The following is a 27452-nucleotide window of genomic DNA, read 5'->3' on the forward strand; positions in this document are numbered from 1 at the left end:
ATCACCAGTGAACCTAATGAGCATGTCTTTGGACGGTGGGAGGAAGCCGGAGTACCCAGAGAGAACCCACGCAGACACAGGGAGAACATGCAAACTCCACACAGAAAGGCCAAAGTCGGCCTGGATTCAAACCCAGAACCTTCTTGCTGTGAGGCATCAGTGCTAACCACTGTGCTTTTTAATTCAAACTTAAATGTAAGCATATATACTTGTACTTTAGCCTATGTAAGTATTTGACTCCATTCTTATTCTTCACTAAGTTTCAGAGCCGAATAATGATGCACCTAAAGTAAATAATTTAACATGTTTCGCCATGACCACCTACTAACAAGAGAGGCCACTTTTCTTATTTATGTGTACTTGTAGTTTTGATGTTTTGAGTATTTCACTAGTACTATATACATGATTCTATTTCAGTGACATTTTAATGCAGAACTTCTTGTGTTGGAAGATTCTGTTTTTCAATACCACAACTTACAAAAGGAAATTAATATTTCATCCACCACTGCTCATAAATGTGTCCAACCGCTCGACGTAGACACATCTACCTGCAGGCCCAATCCATACGGTTCATATATAATATATAGTTGGCAGTAAACATAACATGAGATCTGAGCAGATCAATTTTTCTCCGTGTGCTAAAGTCCTTTTGTTTGCCCACATTGCGTGTTAACGGTTAAATATTTCACACAGACACCTTTAGTCAAAACCATCATATGCTGTGTAACTGGCAGGGAGTCATGGACTCAGAAAGAAAATAGTGACCAGTGGTGTACAAGGTCACACTATACAAGAACTAGTTCAGAGTTCAGTTCGCACAGATTAAAGTGAACTATAGTTCATAGTTCATATTTTTTAATTTTGAACTAAGTCCATAGACCCCAGAATGAGCGCAATTCGACTAACAGCTGTTGTTAAAGCTTTTTTTTGTTTTTTTTTACCTGAACGGGGGTGAACGTTACTTCCCTCCAGATTGAGCGAAACTCACATCTTCACTCACAGTTGGAAAAATTATGCGTTCAGTTCACAGTTCACAAAGATATGAATGCATTCATGCTGATGATGACTATATGAGCTGATAAAACAGTCTGAAAACCAACCTAACTGGCAGCATTTGACGAATTTCTTAAATCTTGTAATGTGCTCCGTAGATGCGTTTTAATCTAACACATGTTTTTCTTCTTCTTATCTGTTGTCTTGACTGTGCCGTCTGGCCAACAAGTCCATCTAGATTCGGCTTAATACCCTCTCCAGAGTGCTACGATCACAATTCAGTTGATAATTTATTTCACTTTTTGTTTGGGACACAAAACGAGCAAATGTTGATTTACTGTTATGAGATTCACTTTTGTTTTAAATATTCCATGTGACCATGTTTGGTTTCCTTTGTGTTGCCTGTTTTTTATTTTGTAAGCATCTTTCTTGGTGTTTGTGTCCTGCTTCACTTTTTTGTCTGTATTTGTGCCTTGTGTGTTCCTCCCTCAATAGTTTCACCTGTGTCACGTCAATCTCTCAGCACTTCATATAGTCCAGTCTTTGTCTTTGTCCCTTGTCAAGTTGTCTGTTGACTAGCCCGTTTGTTTCCCAGTCTTCCCACCTGTTTCCCTAGTTCCACACGCCTTAGTTTTTGCTTTATCTTTTGATAGGACTTCACCTGTTTGGATTTGTGTTGTGGATTTTACCTGCAATTATGTTACAAACCCTCCTGCTAGGTTAGGATTCAGCAGTCTGCTTACACCTGAAGGACAAACAACGCTCATTTGCTGTCAACAATATCCACATTTGTGCCATTTTAGAAGACAGATGGGTTGAAAGAGTAGTAAAAGAAGCCATCTATGCAAAATGGGGAGGTGGACTGAGGGCTTGTTCAGACCTAGCATTAAGTAAGTGGCCAGCTTTAGGTACGTGTGGTCAGACCTGGATTAAACATGCGTCCAGATCCGATCTAATTTTCACACTCTGTATGCAAATAAACCCCGAAATCATTTGGGGCGCAGTAGAATATTTCATCTACCTCTTCACTACCGCTGCTCCAGAACCGAGAACAGTAACGTTTTATGAGTGTGCGTCAAGTTATTATTAACTGGGAGATGAGATTAGCCACTTACAACACACTCTTAACACCTCTCCCCAAAACGTTTCACGCCTGATTGTGGAATTTATGGCCAGTAATGGTTTGTGACGGTTTCCTCAATCATCGGGACCCAGAAAACACAAAAAACACAGAAGCGACTCTCTAAGTCCCCCTGTCTGATTGCAGTATATTTGTGTAAAAAAACAAATAAACATACTAAGAAACACCCAGGTAAATATGACTACCATCCTCCAATTGCAAGTGAGTCACGTGATTTTCAGGTGCACACCACCACCCACACATATTTTGCAGTCAATTAAAGAGCTAAAGAAGCCACTTGGATGATGGTGAAACACCTTTGTGAAAAATTTGCTTTAACTCTTTCTGTTTTAAGATATATATTATGACTTGGATAACTGAGATTCTTCACACAGACAACCCTACTGCTATCAGACAGGGGGACTTAAAGAGTCACTTCTGTGTTTTTTGTATTTTCTGGGTCCCGATGATTGAGGAAACCTTCCCAAACCACCTGCATGACGAAGTGAATTAGCTTGTGGAGCCTGAACTCTTTACCTGCTGTCCAATAAAATTCAAATGATTGCTTGGTGAATTACAGAATATTTCACGAAAAGCGTAATGTGTTGAATATTTAATTGCATAAAGAGAACAGAGTTGCCCAGCACTTATGTGAATTTGATTGCTTGATTATATGTATAACTGCGCTGATGCACCTGTTCCCTGCATTAACAGCTTCACGAGCATCACCCTTCCATCCAGTAATATGGAAACAGTTTAATTTAAGAAACCATTACACTCGGCGTGATTGCCTTTCATGCCTTTGAGCATATGCACCTGTATTAAAAAGCAATATGTCAACCCCTGGTCGTCAGCAGCATAATGACACTGTCGCTCACGTTTACAACCTTGGAGGTCTGTTTTACTCACATATTAATATTTAATAAGATCTCACAGGTGACAGGTGCTAAATGCTGACAGTCTCAAAACACTGGTGATAAATAAAAGGGATAGGTCATTACTGAAAGAGTTTATGAGCTCACCTCAAATGAACCTGGTGAGCGGGTGACTAGTGGTTAGAGAAGCAGCTTCGGGACCATGAGGTCACTGGTTTGATCCCTTCTTTCACCATGGGTGTCTTGAGATGTGTCCTATCTAAAACGCCCAGCGCTCCAGGTGTGCTCACTTGGATGGGCTACATGCAGATAACAAATTCCTTTTATGTGTGTAGTTATACATGGAAAATAAAGCTGGGTTTATTTAAAAAAAAAAAAAAAGGCAACTGGACTTGTTTGAGATTTCTTGAAGACTCTTTATCCAAGTTCTTCAGTTCATTAAATTACTGGTGGGGAGTTTAGGTTTTGGGGCGGCACAGTGGCGAGGTGGTTAGCACTGATGCCTCACAGCGAGAAGGTCCCGGGTTCGAATCCATGGGAATCGACTGGGGCCTTTCTGTGTGGAGTTTACATGTTCTCCCTGTGTCTGCGTGGGTTCTCTACGGGTACTCCAGCTTCCTCCCACCATCCAAAGACATGCTAGTTAGGTTAATGGGTGATTCTAAATTGGCCGTAGGTGTGAGTGTGAATGGTTGTCTGTCTCTCTGTGTTAGCCCTGCGATAGAGTGGCGACCTGTCCAGGGTGTACCCCCGCCTCTCGCCCAATGACAGCTGGGATAGGCTCCAGCAGACCCCGCGACCCTTAACAGGAATAAGCGGTTACAGAAGATGAATGAATGGGTTTAGGTTTTTATTTGGAACATCTGTGCTTGGTGCCTACCCAAAACTCACATAACTGGAGTCTGTTAATGACCCAATACTCACCTGCAATTGTTCCAAGTTAGCATGTGGCACTTTAATGACCCATTGGTGGGATAGTGGGAGACTCCAGACTCAATGGGTGGATACAACTGAAACATTTTGGACAGAGATATTAAGACTGGGTTGTAAATGGCTCATAAATTGTCTCCTGTTTAAAGAGACATGTTACTTTTTTTCCCTTTCAAACCACCTGGCTGGCTAAAAAGTGTGCCTTGTTGTCCTCAAAAGATTGTCCTTTGTTACTCTGGTGTAGGTGGACTGAGTCCAGATCTGAAGGACAGGCTGTCCTGAGCCATGTGTTTGTAAAGTGCAAACTTGAACTCTTCTCCACTCATTTAGAACTGCACAAAGTCCCTTAGAGGAGTGGTGGAACGTCTTCAATAAAAACTCCACCAAGTCCAGCAGCCTTTGTTGTTTTTTATTTCTTATTACATATATCATGACCTCCATGAGAGAGTGTCACAGACATGTTTCTACAGTTGTTGTTTACTCTGTCAGGGCGTCCTGTTTGGTGTCCCTTTTCCATATTTTTCTGTTTCCTCTATGAAATTGTTTTGCTGCATGTAGGAGGACTTAATGAATCTTCTCATTTGCATTTTTATAGAGCCCCTGTTTTGTTTCACACAACTTCGCACTCAAGGGTCAAACAGTCGAAGCCGCCATGTGAAGTCTAAGAAAAACTCTTGTGAAATACCTGCGACGTGAATTAATTTTCTTTTTGATTTGCATTACACCTCTGTCAGGCGTGGGTGTGAGCTGAATTACTTCATATATCCTTTGTGAGAAACATATTATTGTTTGTGACACTATAGGTTGATAATACTCGTGCTTAAGTATGTAAGATGGTTTTGATTACTTCATACACACTTTATTAGTTTAGAGCTCTGCTTTTATGAATTTTCTCTCTGGTGTTTTCTGTTTTTGTGTAAGATGCTCCTTTAGGCTCAAATAGACACTAAAATGATATCACATGAGAAGCTTGGAGCAGAAAAATCTAAGAGACCTAATCTAAGAGACTGAGAAGGAGCTAAGGAAAGACACAGTGCTGAAGCCAAAATTTTAATTTGAGAAATAACTGGTCAATTCAGTCCAATACTAAGGCGAGTATGGCAATGAAACATTCAATCAATCAATTTTAACAGGAAGAAACACTGAACAGAACCCAGCTCATATGGAGGGGAACCATCTGCTGGAAGGTTTTTTGAGAGACAGAAAAACAGAGAGAAGTGGGACAGAACAAAACAAAGGAGAGGAGCAGAAAGAAGCAGATGAAACATACATGTATTTGGATGAAGCACCTGCAGCATATAAACCTGATACCAGCAAGAGTACGTGATAAAAAAGAAGATCCTATGGGTTGAGTGGAGGGGCCTCTGTGGATCATCCCACAGATACTTGATCAGTTTGGGATCTAGTGAATTTGGAGGCCAGGTCAACACCTTGTGCTGTTTATCATGTTCTTTTAATTGTTCCTAAACCGTTTTTGTGTGTGTGTCTGTGTCAGGCTGCATCCTGCTGGGGATGGCTGCTGACATTCAGGAGTGTCATTGCTATTGGGTGGGGGTGCCCGGTCTGGTCTAGGTGGGTGGTACATGTCTAAGTAACATCCACATGAATGCCAGGTCCAGAAGTTTCCCAGCATAACACTGTATTGTCACAAGATGGTCAATGTTATTTACTTCTCCTGTCAGTGGTTTTAATGTTGTGGCTGACTGGTGTATAGTTTACTTTTTTGCTTGAACCACCATGCTGTTGATATTTTTTGGTTTTGTGTTAAATGCCTCAGCAGCTTGTGGTTTAAAAACCTAAAAATCACTATCCGATTCTTCATTTATGACTAAATTTCGGCAAAATCTATAAATGCAAACTCAAGAAATTCCAGGTCTGAGCTCTGTTTGCTAGATTTGTGCTGTCGTGACAACGCTAAGAGACATGCTGACATTAGCATTTAGCTCAAATCACTGCTGTGCCTCAGTACAACCACACAGAGTCTCTAACATGGCTGTCAAATCTTAATCTTGTTCTTGTTTCCACAAAAAAAAACAACAAGAACATTTGCTTTCTGCAGTGAAACATGACACTACAATAACAACGAGCAAAAAAAAGTAAAGACAATTATTTGACGGCGCACATAAAAAAAACAGCAGCCACAACTGTTTCATTACTTTGCACAATGCCCAATAAAAATGTTTACATACTATAAAACTGTACTGAGGGGAGACGGCTGCAAGACAATCAACAAACAGCTTAAAATGTATAGCGAGCCACAGGCCACACAGCCCATAATGATTAGTTTTGGGTTGAAACTGACTGACAAAGGCGGATTCGACAAAAAAAAAACAAAAAACGAAAGCGCTTGTTTATCTCCAGGATTAGTTGTATTTATTATATGTTGCTATTTGTATTCACAGGATGCTGCTTTTAAATCACCTACACAGAATGGGAGCAAATTAGCCTGTAAATTACCTGAGGGAATTGTGTTGTGTCTTCGCCCGACCACTTGGTGTCGCCGTTTTGCCACTGAGCAGGTTAGTGACGGTCACATGTGCTCCCATGTTGAGTGAGAGAACGGGGAGGGAGAGGGAGAGAGAGAGAGAGAGAGAGAGAGAGAGAGAGAGAGAGAGAGAGAGAGAGAGAGAGAGAGAGAGGGAGGGAGGGAGTCTGTGGAAAGGACCAACTTGAGAAGTTTTGTCAAACACTGAGTAAAGAAGAGCGACAGCCGGGAGAGAGAGTAGAGTTTGAGATAAGTCAAGTGGTAAGTGATTTTAACATGTCTTCTAACTGCTATTTCTATTACTTCTCCTACTCCTGTATTTCTGGCTCCAACACAGATGTCAATGACCTTGTTTCAGAGATTCAAACTTTGACAAATAGGGAGCTTTGTGTGGGCTGAGTTTGTCTAATTAGAAGGGATAAACTACATCCTGATTCCATTTATCTTTGCGCGAATTGGTTAATGAATGTTGCACTTGGTTTACTTAAGGGTGGGATTACTATTAATCATGCTTGAGCCCCGCCGTTCACCAGTAAAATGATAAGCTCATGAGCATCCCTCTTCAATAAGGACCTGTGCGTTTTCCTGCTCGTCTGCTGTCGTCCAGACGATCACTTGTTGTGTTATTGATGGTCTGACTGGGGAAATGTGGTGATGTGTGAGAACGGAGCTCTCTGATTGGCTGAGGAATGTCCTCCTGGACCTCGATGAAAGACAGAAATAAACTTGTGGAGAAGAGCAACATTTCAGAATACCAACCATTCCTCGAGCTATTCCCTCCCATCAGTTTTCTTTTTCTTTTTTTTCTTTTTACTGGAGGGGTTACAGGAACTGAAGGCCTCACTGACTTCTCAAAACCATGGCTGGCTGGCAAAGTGCAGAGGAATTTGCTGCCATACAATGTGCCCTTATGCTAGGTGAGGAAAGGTCTTAAAATCCTCCCACATGGATCTGTTCCATATTACATGTGGCACATTAAATATTTAGCTTTAATGAAGGCCACATAAAAGAGAGACCTGCGTTAAAACTGTTAAAACAGCAGATATCCCTCGTGCTCTGGGCTTCTTTTTTGGCCTCTTGTGGTGCATTTTACTCACAGTTGCATCAGGTTGCCTTGAAAGCAGAAAAAAAAAATTAAAAAATCCTCCAAACGATGTTGTTTTGGCGTCCGTCCTTCAGTATCAAATTGAAAGATTTTACATTTTGTGCTGATGCTCGAGCGGCACACGTGTGGAGAAAATGCATTATGATGGAGTGAGAAATGCTGTTTTGTGCACACCGACAGAGACTACAATAAAACCAGGATGCAATGCGGCTGCAAGACATTTAAATAAGAATCACCATTCTGAGTTTCTCTCAGCTAGAATAACACCCACTCAGTTTTGGAGCTACTGTGCAAAACACATATGAATACTGAAGGTTCACTCCCTTCCTTCAGGACCCGATTCATAGTGTTAGCCCTGTTCCAGACCTTTAAACTGCTGCCCACACCTCCCTATTTTCTCATCTCGAGCGCTGTAATATACACCCAGTTGCCAGTGTACAGTGCAGCTGGTACACTAGGTAACAGCCCTGCAACCTTCATGAAGGTGATAGCATTCAGACTGTTGTGAGGAGGTGTGCACGTTTGGAGGCTGCGGTATTTGCTGCTGCTGAACCGTATGAAGTCGTTTCTGTTATTTGTCCTAACTGATATAAATGTGATGTTTTGAATGTTAGAAACAGATAGTGTAGCTGGGTAACGGCAGCACGAGCTCTCTGAAATGGGCCTCTGAAATGAAAGCTGAATCAATTTCAGCCCATGTGCGTCTAATAAACCAAAAATAAAATAAAATAAAAACCTGTTAATTTATTTTTCTAGTCTTAAGAACATAAAATGATATTGACCTAATCTGATTAAAAGATTGCCTCAGCTATGTTGTAATTTATAATGTGAAATTTGCCAGTTGCAGCCAATTAAACATAATAACTTAAAGGTTTTCCATTCCTTCACATAATTAATTGAACAAATTCGTTTTTGATCCTTTCTGATAAGTCCTGTTTTGGATAGCTTTACTCGGCGGAGTACTTTTTCTCAGTGTTTAGATTCAGGCTATGTACTTATACCCAACAGTCTGATATAAATGCTTTTTTTTTATTAAATTAAAAACAGCTACGTCATTTAATTCGTTAAGATAAAATGTGCACCGCTGACTTCAGCCCGGCATGACTGACTGAATAGCTAAAAAAAATCACTGATTAAAATATGGCCTGTTACATCGGGCCGATAACTCATCTGCATAGTGTGAGATAAGGATTGTGGCTGATTAATTGATAATCAGAGTCAGTGAATAGATTAATTGAAGTAACTGTCAACTGCATGTCGGGAAAGGTGGTAAACAAATGTGGATAGACAGGGAAAATGTTTAATTAATTTATTACTTATTAAAGGAATAAATCATCCCTAAGACGCACTTAGCATCACATACTGATGAATCAAACTGCTTAATGGCACATTTTCCCTTTAGAAATAAACTCATGCTCTATATATAACCTAATGACTACTGCTTGTGAAATCTCCTGCTCTTTCCAGCTCACAGTGACAGTCAGACTGCCTTGACACATTCCATGATGTGCACATAGTAAAGAGGAGGAGGCAGCTTTCTCTTCCACCCCACCATGTCCTTCCACATTTCATCAGCTCCAGCTCGGCTGAACTGATGAACTGATGGCAGTGGACATTTGGCAGCTGCCCGCCGGTTACATGCTAGCCAGCAAAAACTCTCCAAGAACACAGCTGTTGTCGGTGCACAGTTTCCAGTCTGATCTCTTTCTCTCCGTGTAAATCCTCGTTGCATTATAGTACACATGGAGTCGAGCTGCAGTATTTTGATTGCACCACTGAAAACATGTTTGGCAGAGGAAGTGTCGAGTGTTTTCTTTAATCGTCACAGCTGGTGTTGTTTGTCCAACTTTAGCTCTGTGGTCGACTTGTGGGCTGCACGCTAGGTGTGGCAACTCCCTGGATAATTGCCCTGAACACTGGCTCCACTGAAAGTGCATATAATAAGGCTGCATTGTACCTTCGCCTGCAGGTGTGTGTGTGTGTGTGTGTGTGTGTGTGTGTGTGTGTGTGTGTGTGTGTGTGTGTGCACCGCTCTGCTTTGAATTCACTCACCCAATTTTCCCTCAGTTTTGTGTTCCTTCAGTGTATATATATACAGAAGGATATATATTTTGTGCCACATTTCAGCCAGTCCTCCCTCCCTTTGTTCATTCACTGTATTTTATGCCCACAGTTTTCCACCTTGTTTTCTGGTAGCTCCCTTTATTCAGTCCTGCCAGCAGAAGAAAGGGCTGCAGACTGAATATACGCTATGTTCACTATAGGTAACGCGGAACATATAAGGTATTTCTTTAATCTTTAGTTTATTCTGATCTTTACTCCTGCCCAGGAGGATCTGATTGAACAATAACAAGAATGAAAAATGTATGACATCTTGGAAAAATCAATGTAGAGGATGCAGAATGGAAAAAAACACACTGCAGAACAATAATTTATACTACAGCAGATAGGAGATACGGCAAAATGTGACAAGGTTAGTATGAATTAATTACACAGACAGTATCAGATAAGATACAGAAATTAAACTTTAATGGTTTAAGCCAAGTAACAGCAGCAGACAGCTTTCGTGAGTGCAGCGTGATATTACATTTGAGGGATTTTTGACTCCAAAATGCAGGCTAATGATCTATTTACAGAGTTGAATATTCATTCATTCATTCATTCATCTTCTGTAACCGCTTGTCCTGTGAAGGGTCGCGGGGTCTACTGGAGCCTATCCCAGCTGTCATGTGGCGAGAGGCGGGGTACACCCTGGACTGGTCTCCAGTCTATCTCCATTCACACTCACATACCTACGACCAATTAACCTAACTAGTATGTCTTTGGATGGTGGGAGGAAGCCGGAGTACCCAGAGAGAACCCACGCAGACACAGGGAGAACATGCAAACTCCACACAGAAAGGCCCAGTCGGCCCATGGATTCGAACCCGGAACCCACGCCACTACTGTAGCCATGTTTCTAAAAATGCTGACTAAAGAGTTCTAAATTTACTTTTTAATATAAAATTTGCTTTGAAACACGACCAACCTAACGCACTCTGAAAAAATTGATTACGCATCATATTTTCACTGGAAATGTCATAGGATTACAGGGTGTTTGGAGGCGAATGATGGAACAAGTGCTGGCATCTTAACTGTATTATCAACAGCGCAGTATCAAGTAAAGGTCTACTACATGATCGTATTCATGCAAGGCGTTCTTGATGTCTTCAGCCGTGGACATAGAGAGGATAGAACCAGTGGAATCACTGTCCGAAAGCCGCTCGGCACAGATGAATTAAAGGTCCACTGTGCAGTATTTAGTGACACCTAGTGGTGAGGCAAACTGAGTGTTGCTCACCGTCTACTTCTACTTCTGAGAATCTAAGGTGGCTGATAGAAATGTGAAAGAGGTGAAACACCCTCTCTAAAGCCAGCGTTTGCTTTGTCCGTTTTGCGATACCGTCCAAACAAATGGTGGACTCCATAGAAGAGGACCTGCTTCCTATGTAGCTTTAAAGGGCTCAGTCTAAGGTAACAACAACACAGAAATTCTTATGAACACGGATTATATTTGAACAAAAAACAGAATTACAAAAAATTATTTGCGATGGATGCAATTTGTCCATTGCTAGTGGACATTTCAGGTTCTGATTGTTGAGGTAACTCCAAATTTGCATCAAGAATTTCTATCTCCAACTGGGTATATTAACTGTAACGCTTAAAGAGTGCACGTGCATAACTTTGTACAGTCATTTGGCGTCAGAACCTGCCCTGTCCTCAGTGTAACTTAACCCACATGGTGGACTTGAGCTCTGATGTTGCTACGGTGTAAATAAAAGTGTATACACACCGGAAATGGTGATGATTTTAAGACTGTAGACCCAGGCATTGCTTTTGGTTTTGAGTTTTGTGAGTTTTGAGGGCGGCTGTAAAGTTTGGGTTTGTTGGACACCGCAATGACGAGCTGCTGCTCCAGTTTGACGTGGTTGAAGTTGTAGGAACCAAAGTCATCCATGACGTTTCCTAGCGGTAAACATTTGAGGAACTCTGTGTTTGTGTCAGTCAACTGTGTGTCATTCCCACTGGTCGTTCCCTCAAAGTTGAGATTAGTTCAACTTGGTACCCATCCACTTCAGCATTACACAGTCTCTGGACATCGCTGCTAATCTAATCCCGCGTGTACAACCCTTAAATCTTAAACACTAGACCTTTGACACACTAATCTGAACTATTTCACTTCAACAGAGGGCTAAACTTCGTCAGTTTAGCCCTCTGTTAAATCTGCTAAAAAAAAACTATATCTGTCAGATAGTGGAGTTAAAAGGACACATGTAACTGAAGAGTGGTCATAATATAAAACATTTATGAATGTACTCAGGTAAAGTATCTCAAAGAGTACTTGGTTATGTCACCTACTGAAAGATAAAACATTTTTTTTGCTGCATATCAGCCGATCATTCAGTTCACTCATTACTAATGAGTAATCAATATACAAGCTGACTAAAAACTGAAAATCCACACCTCATTAGGGGTTGCTTAAGATCGGATCAACGAAAAGGAAGGGAGAACGAGGTGGAGCGCGTTAGGCAGCCATAGTCACAGTTACAATAATTTGCACTTAACAATACACACTTGATGTCACACTTGGCAGCTGTTTTATTCTTCAGCCTATCCTCCGAGGCTCCGAGGCACCAGCATGGCCGGCTTAGATTTTGAAGGGTCTATTTTGTCTGTTCCTCTCTGTTGAGAGCTCTGCCGTGATGTTAGCGCTGAGTGAAAACCACAAACCATAACCACACTCTTTCAGTCCTGCTGACTCCCAGTGTCACGCCCAGTTTAACACAGAAAAAACTACGAGGCTTTTTTTCTCACCCCCCTTAAACACATACATTTCATGATGATGCCTCCTCGCCTCACATCCTCCGTCTCACCCTCTCCATCATAATTTACTCCTCTCAGTTGACATGCCCAGCAATATATGGTATTTATCTTTTTGTTTGGACTTCTTTGTAGGTGATAAAAATAGCAGTGGGGCATTTACATTCTGCGTGTAGCTGGATGTTTTTAGCCCTCTTTGTGGTGCAATTCCTGACTAATCTTTACATAACATGTAATCTTGCATTGCATGGTCTCCCTCCTCTAAGATTCTCACAAAACCCTCTGTCTGTTTCTTGATATGAATATTTTCGTTTTCCTTTTATAAGTGAGCTGCCTATAGTGAAAGAAGAAAAAAAAACTCTGTGAGCGCTCGAGTCTCATTTACATTAATTTCTGGCAGCCACTTGTGGTCAGTCTTTGCTGATCTTAACGGATTTAGTCGAACTTTGCAGAGGCTGGCTCCCCAGACTCGGATCATGCTATCGCCTGAGAGTAAAAATCAATTTTCATGACTTTAAAATGGAGCGCATCTATTTTGTAGGAGGAGAAGTACAATGCCCTCAAAAAGTTTCCAAACCCCATGACATCCTGAAGTGTGCCACACTGAATACTAAGTAAATTAATATCGGCTGACAGTCGGCACAGAATACCTTGTAATGAAAAACTGGACGCAGCTTTTCCGTTTTTCTTTTCCCTTTTTCCTCTTGTGCCATTTAAATAAAGACAACTTGTGGCTCAAATTATAGCTCCAGCTCTTGTTAGACGCGTCTTTGTTTGCTCGTCACGTGTGGATTTAGAGGGTTTTTTTGGTAAAGATTTTTTAAAATGTGTAGTTTCCCTCCAGCTCAACGGGGAGCCTGTGTGAACAGCTATCTCACTGCAGAGACTTTGATTGGGATTCAGTCAAGTGTGTGTACATGTGTGTTTATTCCCTCTCTAAACCACTCAAGCACTTAGCTCTGAAGCCACTCAATTATGTATTATCACTAGTTCTCAAGCATTTGTTAAACGTAGAGCTGTTTTAAACAATCAGCTTCTTATTCCAGCTTAAAAGTTGATGCAATTACAAAACAATCAAAAAGATTGCGGATTAAGACTGCATTTTTGTGTGTTGTACAATAACAACCTATGGTGGAATATTTTTGACTGGTCTAATAATTAATTGGTCTTTAAAATTGAAGAATTTTAGGATGTGTCTGGTTTGATTTGGTGCCATATGTGAAGTCACAGTGTAGTAGCTACAGAATAGCAACTTCTTAACATCTTTATTTATTTATAAGTAAAAGTTTAACACAGTGATGAGCATACAGAGAATTATCATCAAACTCACCTCAGCTCTCAGAGCGTTTCAGTGACTTTCAGCTCTTTGTTTTGCACGCTACCTGCTCAGCAATACACACTGATAAGCCACAACATTAAAACCACTGACAGGAGAAGTAAATTACATTGACCATCTTGTGACAATACAATGTTCTGCTGGGAAACTTTTGGACCTGGCATGGATGTTACTTACCTCAACCCCATAATAATGACACTCCTTGATGGCAGCAGCCATCCCCAGCAGGATACAGCCTGACACAGTCACACACACAAAAAATAGTTTAGAAACAACTCAAAAAAACAGCTCAAGGTGTTGACCTGGCCTTCAAATTCACTAGATTCCAAACTGATCAAGTATCTGTGGGATGATCCACAGAGGCCCCTCCCCTCAACCCACAGGACCCAAAGGCCCCCACTAACAACATTCTGTTGCCAGATATCACAGGACACCCTCAGAAGGCCCATGTCCATTCTCTTATGAGTCATAACTGTTTTGGAGGCACAAGGGAGACCTACACAATATTAGGAAGGTGGTCATAATGTCTGATCAGTGTATAATTAGCTCAACTTATTAAGACCGTATAGAGTGTATGTGATGACATGCAGCTCCCCAGAAGTAAAGCTAAAATATCTCGGAAATGTGTGCGACCATCGTGTGTATTTATACACAGTCTACGCTCATCACCAGTAGCAACAGACGTAGTCAGTGACCAGATGGTTATTGTAGTGGAGCATTTAGCACCCGTAGTGTCAGATGTTTCCCAGAGAAGAATCATGGACATCATCATATGACCTCAGTTTTTGTGACAACCGCAGGCTAATGTCACTCCGTACCTGAAACAGCAACAGCAACACGTCGATATAATTTGTGTTTGAAAGTGACCAAAAATCCTCCAGGTTTAAACAGATTTTTTTGACTGTCTGTCGTTTCCTTAGTAACATTTTTAGTTGAACTAGCAACTGAGCAAAGATCATGCTGTTCTGTGCTAAACAGGAAACACTTTTTTTTGAAAAAGAAAGTCTTAAGGATGGCGTTGGAGGAGTGAATTAGAATCTATTTTTAGTACTTTTACGCATCCGTTTGAGCTCCCAGTCATTTTGTTTCACAGAATATAAACACACATAGGGAGGAAATTTTGTGACAAGGGAAATGTTCCGTTTGTTTATTACGTCAGGGTAATTTTCCTCCGTGCTTTCAGACTCTTCGTTCGTCTCTATACTGCAGTCATGTGGAAGATTCTCTGCCACATGAAAGTAAGTCTGTGCTTTTGCTCTGCTCTGTTCATGCAGGCTTCCCTTTTCTCGGTTGCTCACTTTACACTAAAAGCTGTAGTTTTCTTTTTCCTAATGAATCCACCTGCTGTGCGCTTTTAATAGTTTCTCATGGGCAGCGTGACTGTGATCTGTGAGCCCGTATATTTCAAGTTATATTTTGAATCATGTCCAGCCATTTGCAGTGCACACGAGCCAGCGAGGAAATGCAAGTTGCAGAGAACCTAATATACATTCAAAGATACTGAACCCAAATCTTTCATTTTAATTGTCTACGGTACACCGTGAATGTGACAAAGCACTGAGTCCACTGAGTCTGACATGTTATTAGCCATTTTTCTGTGAGCGATGCAACCATTTTCCATCTTGCAAAATATATATTATTGGATTTTTTCCTTGATTTGCCGTATCTTCTTATTTTAAAGCAGTGCCGTACTGAGAACACGGACTGATAGAACATCTTGTTTTAATGCGTTTTTTTATTTTTTGGGGGGATTATTCATCTCATTATATCCCCAATCAGCTCACAGTGTCTAATGTCACACATCATTAGCTCCTTCCAGCAATAATTTTCCCATCGCTGTAATTAACACTCATGTAGATGCCTTTGTTGCTGTGATTACTGTGCCCTTTGTAAGGTGTACTCCATCCTGGTCAAGCCCGCACTCATGCATGTTTTGTTTACCATCTTAGACATAAATGAGTTACTTAACCGTCCTACTGGGCACAATGTGAACACTAAAGGGCCCCGGGGCCTCAGCTGCAGTTCGGGGTGACTGTAATATATCTTGTACTCAACAAAATGGCCATAAGAGAATTTATGCAACTGGCTACCTACAAAGAGACACAAAATGACCTGAAATAGACTAAAAAACAAGCAAAATGAGCACAGAGGAATGCAAAGTGGCTAAACACAGAGATGCAAAGTGACTATCCGCAAAAATGCAAAATGACCACACAGACACAATGACAACAGAGTTGCAACATGACTATCTAAAAAGAGACACACAATGACCACAAAGACATGCAAAGACTTGCAAAATAACTGCAAAGACACACAAAAGGACTACTAAGTCACAAAATTGTTACCAACAGAGACACAAAATAGCCACAAAGACACGTAACAACCTACAAAGAGACACAAAATGACCATTAAGAGATGCAAAATGACTACCTGCAAAAATGCAAAATGACCACAAAGAGACACAACGGTCACAGAGTTGCAACATGACTATATACAAAGAGACACAAAATGGCCACAAAGACATGCAAAATGACTACCTACCAAATGACTACAAAGACACGCAAAAGGACTACTAAGTCACAAAATGAGTACCTACAAAAATGCAGAATGACCACAAAGAGACATAATGGTCACAGAGTTGTAACATGACTATCTACAAAGAGACACAAAATGACTACAAAGACACGCAAAAGGACCACTATGACACAAAATGAGAGGCACAAAATGACCACAAAGACATGTAAAATCACTACCTACAAAGAGACACAACTACTGCCACACAAACCCACAAAATGACTAAAAAGACTCACAAAATTACCATAAAGAGACACAATAACCACAAAGAGTTGTAACATGACTATCTACAAAGAGACACAAAATGGCCACAAATACATGCAAAATGTCTACCTATCAAAAGACTACAAAGACACGCAAAAGGACCACTAAGTCACAATATGGCTACCCACAGAGACACAAAGGGACAACAAGACATGCAAAATAGTTGCCTCACAAAACCACCACAACGACATGAAATGACTACAAAGAGACACAAAATGAGCGATCAACAATATTGCCATGTCAATATATCCATGCAACCACGCAACTGCTTAGTGTTGTTTTAATGAGACAATAAGATCTCGATTGTGACTTTTGAAAACACACACACACACACACACACACACAGAAGAAGGAAAACGTCTCAGACCTAAACTCCTAATTCCGCTCTTATTTGTTGTGTTCCTATCTGGGTCTGGTGATATAATTAACATTCACAGACTGGCACTCCTCAGTCCACAGTGACTTGTTCTCATTGAGAAGTTCACAAGGTATTTCTTTACCGCCGCAGCCTGCGGATTAGTTGCCATGGAAACAAAGCTGTCGGAAGTCAGGAGGAATACGTTGCCCAACACTTGTGTTTGCTTCCACCGGTGGAGGATACGTTACAGAAAAAAATAAAAGTTTGAAGAGTGTTGTTGACAGTGGCTCAGTAGTTCTCAGGGAATCACTGATTTCTGACAGAACTGAGCTGGAAAAACCTCAAAACGTTTCTCCTGCTCCTGCCCATCCATCTCCTCCCGTCTGGACGTTATTTCTTTTGCTGAGATTTGTCTTATTCCTCCTAATTTGTGTTGACTTATTCATCAAAAGCCAAACACAGAGCTTAGAAACATTTTAAAGCAGACTATAAAAATCACCGACTGCATTTTACAATCTGATAATTCCTTCATGAATTATTCACCAAGAGGAGCTACAGTATGTTTGCTTTATGCTTTGCCTGTACTGACTGAATTATTCCTGCCTTAACCTTGCCTTGTTTGCATATTATATCTTGGTATGCCTGTTGTCTCCTGTTTTAATTCATTAGTGCTTCAAAAGAATAGCTAATAGCGCCGCAGATCATGTTCAATACTCAAAACAAAAGGTTGTTGCTGCACATCCTGTTGTGTACTGTCGTGAGAATTTTGTCCACAAGATATTGTCACGTTCCCCTGAGGGCGTTTTATAAACAGAGAACAGTTAGGTGTTTGTAATGCAGTGTAATAATTTGTTTCGACTCCTGTGATTAGGCTTGACAGAGTAAAGCCTCTTTACTCTCTTTTATCAGTCACTTGTGTCCCTACCTGCAGTTTAAAAGTTGACCACTGGGGGCTAAGTGAGCCATGTGGTGAGTTTGTAGTAAAGGTACAGAGGTCTTTGACTTACCTGTTGTCTGCCGTCTGAAGTGGCGTGCTTTTTATATGCAGTTCACGTATTACACATAGCTCAAGGAGTCTGGATAGACAGTCTGAAGGAAATGTTTTATGTTTGTTAGTATCAGTTTTCAATTTTACCCTTAAAGTAGAGGGTAGTAGCGTACTATATTATTACTGTCAACAAACTCTATAAAAAAAAAAAAGAGCAAAGGCGACTTTATCCAGAGCCTCAGCCTGACATTGCTTATTTCTCTGTAGGCCAGTGATTTCTGGAGGTTAAGACAGTCACTGAGATGTCACAAAATAACGCTAGGGGTTCACAAGATGACTTCCAAAGAAAGAAAGTAGAAAAAGAAAAGTCAGCTACACTGAGTTTAGGTTATTTTTCAGGCTATATATATATATTATTTATTCGTTTTCTTTTAATATCATGCCTTCAAGAACAAACTAAAGAAAAGTGTCACCATACAGGTGTACACAGTCCTTATTTCATCTAGATTCATGCTCTAGGAGTCTGGATAGACAGTCTGAGGGAACTGTTTTGTGCTTGTTACTATCAGCTTTCAATTTTACCCCTAAAGTTTATGGTTGTTGCTTTCTATATTATTATTCTTGTCAACAAACTCTATAACAAAAAGAGCAAAAGCAACGGCGACTTTATCCAGAGCTTCAGCCTGGCATCGCTTATTTCTCTGTAGACCAGTGATTTCTGGAGGTTAAGGCAGTCAGTGAGATGTCACAAAATAACGTTAGGGGTTCACAAGATGACTTCCAGAGATAGAAAGTAGAAAAAGAAATGTCAGCTACACTGAGTTTAGGTTATTTTTTTAGGCTTTCTCATATATTTTTCATTTATTTTTTTTCTTTTAATATCAGGGCCTCAAGAACAAAATAAAAGTGTCTGGGAACCACAGCAACCGACCTCCACACATGTTCAAAATCTATCCAAACACATCACTTAGGCACCCTGTTCCACTGTGTAATATGTTCCTTTATTACCAGGGGCAGAGTTTTTGTACATCATCTGGCTAAGTGAATACTCACTCTTTCGAGCGCCAATCGAACGCCAATACACTGCTAACTATTCCCATTAGAGTACGGCTTGTTGAAAACAATAGTGTATATATATGCTTACTGTATTGTAGACGTGGCTATTCAAAAACCAGGACGCGTTAGACATGCTTTGGCTTTACTTTCTACAGTCAGTACTCTGGACACTAGCTTTCCTCGTCTAGTCACTAGCATCCAGAGGCTAACCATCAGTGTTCACAGGATAGCAACTAGCAGATTTAGGCTATCCCCTTGCATCTAACATGGCATCCCCCAGGCTACTCAGTGTCTAACTATCATAGACAGTATAAAGATGGACGACAGAACAGCTCTTCAAAAGTGAAGCCAAAGCAGGTAGAGCTCCCCCTGGTGACTGGCTGCAGTATAGGTCATAAGCTCCACCTTCTCCATGTTAGTGGACAGAGCTTGGGCCATAAATAAATACAGTACAGTGTATAATCCAACATTTTTTAGTAACTGGTGGAGGTAGAGCAGAGCGCAGTATTAATTAAATAAAAACACGAGTGAGTCTGGCAGTGTACTGTGCAGACTCTGGCTCCAAAACTACAAGTTGGGTCTGCCTGTATCCCGTAGCACCAGTTTGGCCAATGCAAGGAAGTGGTGACACGTTGTCCATGATAACTAGTCATTAGCATCCATAATCGAGTGACTAGCATTCCCAGCCTACTCCCTAACATCCCCGGGCCCCGTGCAGCACCTAGGATACTCACTAGCATAGTTATTGGCAGTCCTAGGCCAGCAATTAGCACACCTAGGGAAGTCATTCTCATTCCCGAAGAATTACAGTTACACGCTTACAGTGTATTCACGTGTACCGTACATTACATGGTAAACGCTGCATGCTTTACTGGATACAGTGGAGTATGGATCTGAGCTTTTGCAGATTATATTTGTCAAGATACATCAAACTAATCTTGGATGATACATATTTTTCCCGAGTGAGCCGTTGATATGTAATAAAAACATACTGTTAATCGACTATGCTAGGTTCTCACATCTTTGGTCTTTGTGGAGTGTTTGAAAAGCAAAGCCGTTTTATATCTCTTGACAGCCTTATCACGAGTTTCACATTTCTTAAAAAGTAATTTCTATTCACAGCATGCTTTAAAGAACTTACTGGCATAAATCTGCACTGCTAGAGCAGGAGCACTGATACCTATCAATCTGTCAGCTTTTATTTAAACCAAGACGTCTACCTCCACAGAGATCATATTCACAATGAAACATTCACACACACAGCTATCAGTCGTGTTGATAATTGGCTATGGAGGCGTCGTGTGCACTTGAAAGAAAGTCAAAGGATATCTGCTATGTCCAGTTTTTCAAGGTGTGACGGGTATCAGCAGCTATTACTAAAGCGTCTGATTTTTAAAGCAACACAACATGTGGGAGTGTTTTACAAAGACAGTTTGATGTTTTTTCATGATCACGATTTACATTAGACAGAACACATACACAGGAAAAACACACACTAGTAAACTCCTTGAAGGATTACCCTGTTCAGTGAGACATGTAATTGCGTATGTAAACATGTAATTTTCCCCAGTTTGAAGGTAAATCCCTTCGCTCACAGTGAGAAAATGGTTTTAGGTTTTTACTATAGTTGTCACTTGGACTGTCAGTTTCTCGTATAGCTACGTATGATTTCATAAAAATTGTGTTTTATAAACACATTGGGATCCGTATTACCTGGTAATTTAGAAATGACACCCCGATCTGTGTGTTTTGTGTGGGCCATTTGCACGGGACAAGCGAACTGTGTGTTATACTCAGATTTATTGACTGTATCCATGGTTATTATGTCTGACAGCCTTAGTTACTTTGATTTATTTGATTCAGACTGATAGTAAAAAATATATATATAAAAGGTGATGTGTGATGACACTAAATTGATCTCACTGGAGGATTTAAAAACTACCTGGCAAATATTTTATCAGCTCCACTTTTACCTTTAATGCACCACTAAATAAAATCCAACACAACAAAATATGCCACCACGCATAGCATAGCATAGCATAGCATAGCATAACAGTGCATGGCCTAGCCTAGCCTACCATAGCATAGTATATCACAGCAGAGCATACCATAGCATAGCATAACAGTGCATGACCTATCCTAGCTTAGCATAGCATAGCATATCACAGCAGAGGATACCATAGCATAGCATAACAGTGCATGGCCTAGCCTAGCTTAGCATAGCATAGCATAGCATATCACAGCAGAGGATACCATAGCATAGCATAACAGTGCATGGCCTAGCCTAGCTTAGCTTAGCATAGCATAGCATAGCATAGCATAGCATGGCATATCACAGCAGAGGATACCATAGCATAGCATAACAGTGCATGGCCTAGCCTAGCTTAGCATAGCATAGCATATCACAGCAGAGCATACCATAGCATGACCTAGCCTAGCTTAGCCTAGCATAGCATAGCATCATAATTACGCGAATTGGTTCTGATGATTTTGAGCTTTTTTTCTGTGCAAAGGTCTACATATTATGTAGCCACAAGTAGTATTGGGGCAGAAACTGCACAGGATTCAAATCACAGATGACCTCGGCAATTATTACCCACCACTAAAGGTCCCCAGGTAAAACTAGTCTGGTGTAAATAGGGCTACAGAGTTATTCATGCAGATCAGAATGGATGGGAAATGCTTACCTAGCCTAACATGGAGCTAGCCTAATGATTTGTAAGCTTATTTCCTAGATTACTGCGTTCTATGTTATTTATTTTCTTATTTTCCCTGTGCAAAATAACATTTATTTTCAGCTATGTTACTTACGCAATAGTTACGAATGGCAGGTTTTTAAATGTTTATAGAAAGGCATGAATCTCCATTCAGTAAACAAACTTATGTTATAATTAAGCTGAGTTTGAACTTATGAACAGCTGGTCCAACTAGAGTGGAGAAAGAAAAACGTAAAAGGCATGAAAAGGTTTTGTAACTCTCTTGCATTCTTCGTAATGATAATGTAAGAACAGTCCTTCCTCCTGCAGGAATACATAATGCTGATATTGCTGATGGTTTTCTTCAAACTACCTGTTATCATCTAAGAATTAAAGCACAAAGATGCAGAAACCACAAACACTATCCTTTAAGCAAGCCCAGAAAATGAAATACATTCTTTGGGGAGGCGTTTTTTTTATTATTTTTTTCCCTCAGTATGAACACACAATAGCATTTTCAATATCTGGGTCAATCATGCACACTTTAAAGGTCACAGTGTATTTTACCAATGGTAAATTTTAAGCCGGTGGTCAGCAGCAAAGCCTGAGACGCCGCTGCTGTTTTATATATATATTTTTTTTCCCCTGCTTTTTTCAACTCCTCCACGTGGATTCAATAGTATTGTGGGGCTGGTTGTGTAAGGTCACCATAGAAACACAGAAAAATAATTACCAAAGGATTACAAATTGCAGATAGCCTTAAAAACACCTCATGTTACTGGCATTGTGAGCTTGTAGTGGAGGTTTTTATGTTGGCGGTTTTGGACCTTTATTACAGTACCTCTGCAAAACATCACCACTAAAAGGATTCATTAAAAAAAATGCCTTGGTTCATCATTCTGCTGCCACTGAATTGCAGCTCTCCTGGTAGCACTAAATGCATTTCAGCCTTGTCAGTTTTATAACAGAAGTTGCAGAGGGTAGGTGTGACCTGCAAAACAGAGTGTGTCTGTTCTCGCATGTCCTCCTGGAACAATTACTTTAGTACTTTCAAACTAAAACGCATTATGATACATGATTTTAACATCAACAGACATTACTTGCGCTGCCCTTCACAGGTTGTCAGGTTAAATAAGGCCACATCTGGATGCCTTTGGGACTCTGAAGCAACTTTTATTGTGCTGTCTTTTAAACACTATTGACAGCCTCAGGAGTACACACCGGACCAAGGTCCTTGAGGAAACGTAGCGCTCACACACACACTCATACACACACACACACAGCAACAGAAGCACACACTTCCTCAAAGATACACTTGTGCATCAGTTGATGTGGCTTGATCCGAGTCGTTTCATGTCTGCTCCAGGGACTTTATCACTGGTTATCTCTCTGGTGCTCACAGTCTTCTGGATCAAGCGGGTCTGCCTACACACAGCCACCTGTCTGAACACTCCTCTGATGAGATTATTCACACTGGGAATTCAGCGGTGTGTTTTGGTATGATTCTCTCTTCACGCTATGAAAGAGGGAGGACAGATGTTTCTTTTTGGATGTAAAAAAGAAAAATTGGCTCAGTGGATTCATTTGAAACATTATGCCAGTTTTGGTTTTTTTTTTTTACTTTACATTCACTGAATTCAAGGAAATTATGAGTGGAATAAATACAAATTAATTGATTCACTTCATTATTGCACACATTGATCTAAATTACTATGTTTGGTCTTCACACAAAGGCGCTCACTGCATCTCATTATACCATTGTTAAACAGTCGAAGCATTCACTGGCACAAAAAGACGAGAGCTATTAATCTTTACACTTGCACTGCAGCTTCAAAGATACTGTTAAGTAAATACTTTCTGAATACCCTGTGATTGGACATTCATCTGCATGCACTGTGGTTTTTAGCACTTAAGGGTCCATTAAGGACTCACTGTGATGACAGCGGGAATGAATTTACTCACAGCAAATATATTCTGTATAATGATCAATGCCAACGGGATAATCAAAGGCTTGATTGGCAGCCCAAGAAACATTTCAGACTTCTCGTGCCTTTTCAGCCTAAAAAAATAAAAAAAGGCAAGACGCGCAGAAACACGTTTTCTTCCCATATGAGATTTAAACCACTGATTTGATGCTGGATTCATTTAAAAGTTGTGTGTGGCAGCCCGGCACCGCGCAAATCACACAAATCACATTCAAGGCTGTCCTGTTTGCGTGGGCATGTGCGGCGTTGAAATGAGACAATCTAATTTGCTTCTCATTCAGCACCATTGGGCACACCGTATAAGCAAAAACCTCCAAAGCAACACCACTCATTCAGTTTTACTTTGCAAATAAATATTAGTTGGGTAATTTCAGGAGAATAGGATTTAGATAAACACATTTTTTTTTGTAACGGTATAATCTAGGAGTGGGAGTCATGTACTGTATGCCTGATACTGTAAACTACCTGTCTCCATGTTAAGAAGGTGGGGGCGGCTGCTGCATGTGTGCTAGTATTTACATGTGTCAGATGGGATTGTGTCTGTATAATAGATGGATACGTTTATAGCAGACCCCCACTGCTTCTTTCCTCCCGGGGGGATTTTTCCTTCCCTTCACGTCCATAAATACATGTCCACGCAGAAAGCATATTTGTCTGTTCTTGGGCAGCATTTGACTGGCATGCAGGGTAATAACCTTCCAGCTAGGAAGGATTAGCAGCAGAATGCAAATGGCACAGATGTGACACATATGAATACATCATGTTTGCAGGTTCAGAGGTTTTCACATCGGCTGCTCAGACGTGTGGAGCAGACAATCGGTCATGAAGCTGTTGGCACTCCAGATGGCAGATGTGCCGAATTGATGGAGATACTGATGAAGATGAATATGACGGCGATATTTATAGCAGTAATTTACTTTTTCTGTGTCAAATTTGAAAGATTTCCTCAGACATGCCGGCGGTGTTTCTCACGGGATGACTAATGCTGCATCTGGATGTCATTTCCTTGTCAATTTGTGAAGTGAAAAAAAAAAAAATCAACACAATTATGACTGAGATGCTGGTTGTTTGCTTTTGCTTGATCATCATCCATGGGTAATTATATCTCATGAAATGGAATAATGAGAGCACCACAAGGTGCAAGTAATGAAGCAGTCATCCACAGATTTATATTTATGCTGTAACAGCGTGAATATGATAATCACCATCCTCCTACCATTATTTACACACAAAATGACATAAGGATGTATTAACCGCTAAGCTGGGTGTACTGTAAGTTTAATTGTCACAACTTCTCGTCTAATGTATTAATTTATTGTAACCCGCTGCTACTGATTGCTTTGTTGGCTTTGTGTTCACGTTCTTGTCGAGAACATGAATAGTGATTCCACACGTATGTCTGTAGAGTAAATACAAAGCTACAGTCAGCTAAATTTGCTTAGCATAAAAAACGTTGACTGTATGGATGGAGGGTGGCACAGTGGCGTGGTGGTTAGCACTGATGTCTCACGGCGAGAATGTTCTGGGTTCAAGTTGGCCGACTGGGCCTTTCTGTGTGGAGTCTGCATGTTCTCCCTGTGTCTGCGTGGGTTCTCTCCGGGTACTCCGGCTTCCTCCCACCGTCCAAAGACATGCTCTTTAGGTTAAGTGGTGATTCTAAATTGGCTGTAGGTGTGCGTGTGAGTGTGAATGGTTGTCTGTCTCTCTGTGTTAGCCCTGTGATGGACTGGTATACCCAGCCTCTCGCCCAATGACAGCCGGGATAGCGACCATCCAGAGGACAAGCAGTTACAGAAAATGAATGAGATGTATGGATGGACAAACCCTCCGTGACGTCACCTATAGGTTTCGTCGCCATCTTGGCAGCGGTTAACTCCAACTAACTGCAAGGTAATTCAAAAATGGGTAAGGTGTGGAACTGAGACAGGTAGCAGCCAGTGACGGCACACTTCTGTTATTCAAAACAGCCTCATCCTTAATTGGCACACCTTTAATTCTTGATATAATACATTCATTCATTCATCTTCTGTAACCGCTTGTTCCTGTTAAGGGTCACGGGGTCTGCTGGAGCCTATCCCAGCTGTCATCGGGCAAGAGTCGGGGTAGTACACCCTGGACAGGTCTGATATAATAGATTTATTTATAAATTCACTCCCAGTCCAGTTGTCATGAATGGGGAATTTATCTATACACACAAATGCCATGTAGCAGGCTGTAACCAAGATTGTTTCTGCCTTAAAATTTTCCATTTTAACGTTTGGGGATTTACTCACGTTTAGAGGCATTCTCAAGTGGCCATTCAAGGAACTGCAGTTTTGGCAATTTCCTGTTGAATTTATTTTTCAGGCCTGTTGCCGACTGGGAAAATGGGGAGGTAGCAAAATTTGGTGTGACCAAAGACAAAAAATTAACCAAACAAACAAAAATTTTAAATATAAAATATAAATATAATTTTAAATATCATTAAGACCTTAATTACGTGACCACTTTCACAGCACAAAAGTCTCACTAATTATCACCAATTTCTTTCCTTTTCAGCAACATTTTAAGAGTGATGACGTATTTTTGAAGTTAAAGTCAGAGCCAATTACTCTCCCGCCTCCTGGATCCCTGCGACTATCACACACACAGCTAAATGCCGAAGAGCGAGGTACAACTCTGCTTGTACAGCAGCTAAGATGTATGAATATTTCAAGACTCTTTGTTCTTAATATTTCACCACAGTGTTTGAATCTGTGATTGTAGTGTAATCACGAGCTGACAGGACCTCTTTAAAAATACATGGGAATTATGCTCATGTATATTATTAGGTATTTCATTAAAGTCTAATCGAAGTGGTGCCACTGGTGATGTCTCATTTAAAAAAAAAAAAAAAACACACAAAGAGACACATACCTGCTGATAACAACTTTGGACCTAATTAAACATTTTTTTTTTCTCCTGAGGATTCAGTGGAGGATTCTGTCTGTGCTATAAAACTGTATAAATTATTAAAGTTCAATTTCCTCAGTCCACCGTCCCCGATGATAGCTAATTTACCTTTAGGATGTCAGAGCCACCGCCACAACAAATGCTAAAAGATGCACGTACATCCTGTCTTAGCCAGACTTGTTTTTCACTGAACACACACTAAACACCAACACAGTGACACAAAAAGGACCAAAAGTTCAGATGACAGTGTATATTTCACAGAGAACTCCTTGAGGGATAAGACTGACATCATTATTTTTCTTACTGTCAACCAAAACTGTTAAAAAACCCAAGCATGAGGATGCGTTAACCATTCGTCAGTGTTCGCTCCCCCCTGAAGACTTAAATGATTTAAAACTAATCACAAATACATAAATTATTTGTGAAGTTTACTACAAACCCTCGTGATTATTTACTTTTCATTCATGGCTGAATAAATCTGAGTCAATCTGGCTGCAAAGCTGTAATGAGAATTACAATGGGTCAGTAAATTTGTGAACTAATTACGGCAACACGCTGTTGAGATGTAGGACCAGGCAGGCAGCTGTAGACCAGCATACCAACGACGTGAGTAGTGTCAGCAGTGCACCACCCATGCTAAGAAAATCCATTTAATTCAAGGTCACCAAACCTAAAGAAGTGCTTCTCTTGTAACAGCCCCCAGTTCTGTACACTTCTAGCACATCTCATGCCTTCAGTGGACTGGTTGAGTCAGCAGTGACAGCAGGGAGGGAGACAAAATGAGACTGCAACAAAATGGGGCTTCAGACTTTAAATTATTGCACAGTTCCACATGATTAATAATAATAATAATAATAATAATAATGTTTAATTCTTTATTAACCCTTAATGGATAA

At 40.6% G+C, this 27452-nt stretch overlaps 1 protein-coding gene across 1 annotated transcript in view; it reads left to right on the top strand.

Moving 5' to 3' along the window:
- Nucleotides 1–6554: 6554 nt before the first annotated feature.
- The window catches only part of tspan4a (tetraspanin 4a), a gene marked incomplete at its 5' end in the record, with an annotated part of 132030 nt that continues 111132 nt past the window's right edge, over nt 6555–27452 (top strand). Inside the window, one exon of the mRNA XM_084541422.1 lies at nt 6555–6664. The remainder of the gene's footprint in view (nt 6665–27452) is intronic.

This window comes from Chelon labrosus (genome assembly GCF_963514085.1).
Source record: "Chelon labrosus genome assembly, chromosome: 3".
NCBI classification, from domain to species: Eukaryota; Metazoa; Chordata; class Actinopteri; order Mugiliformes; family Mugilidae; genus Chelon; species Chelon labrosus.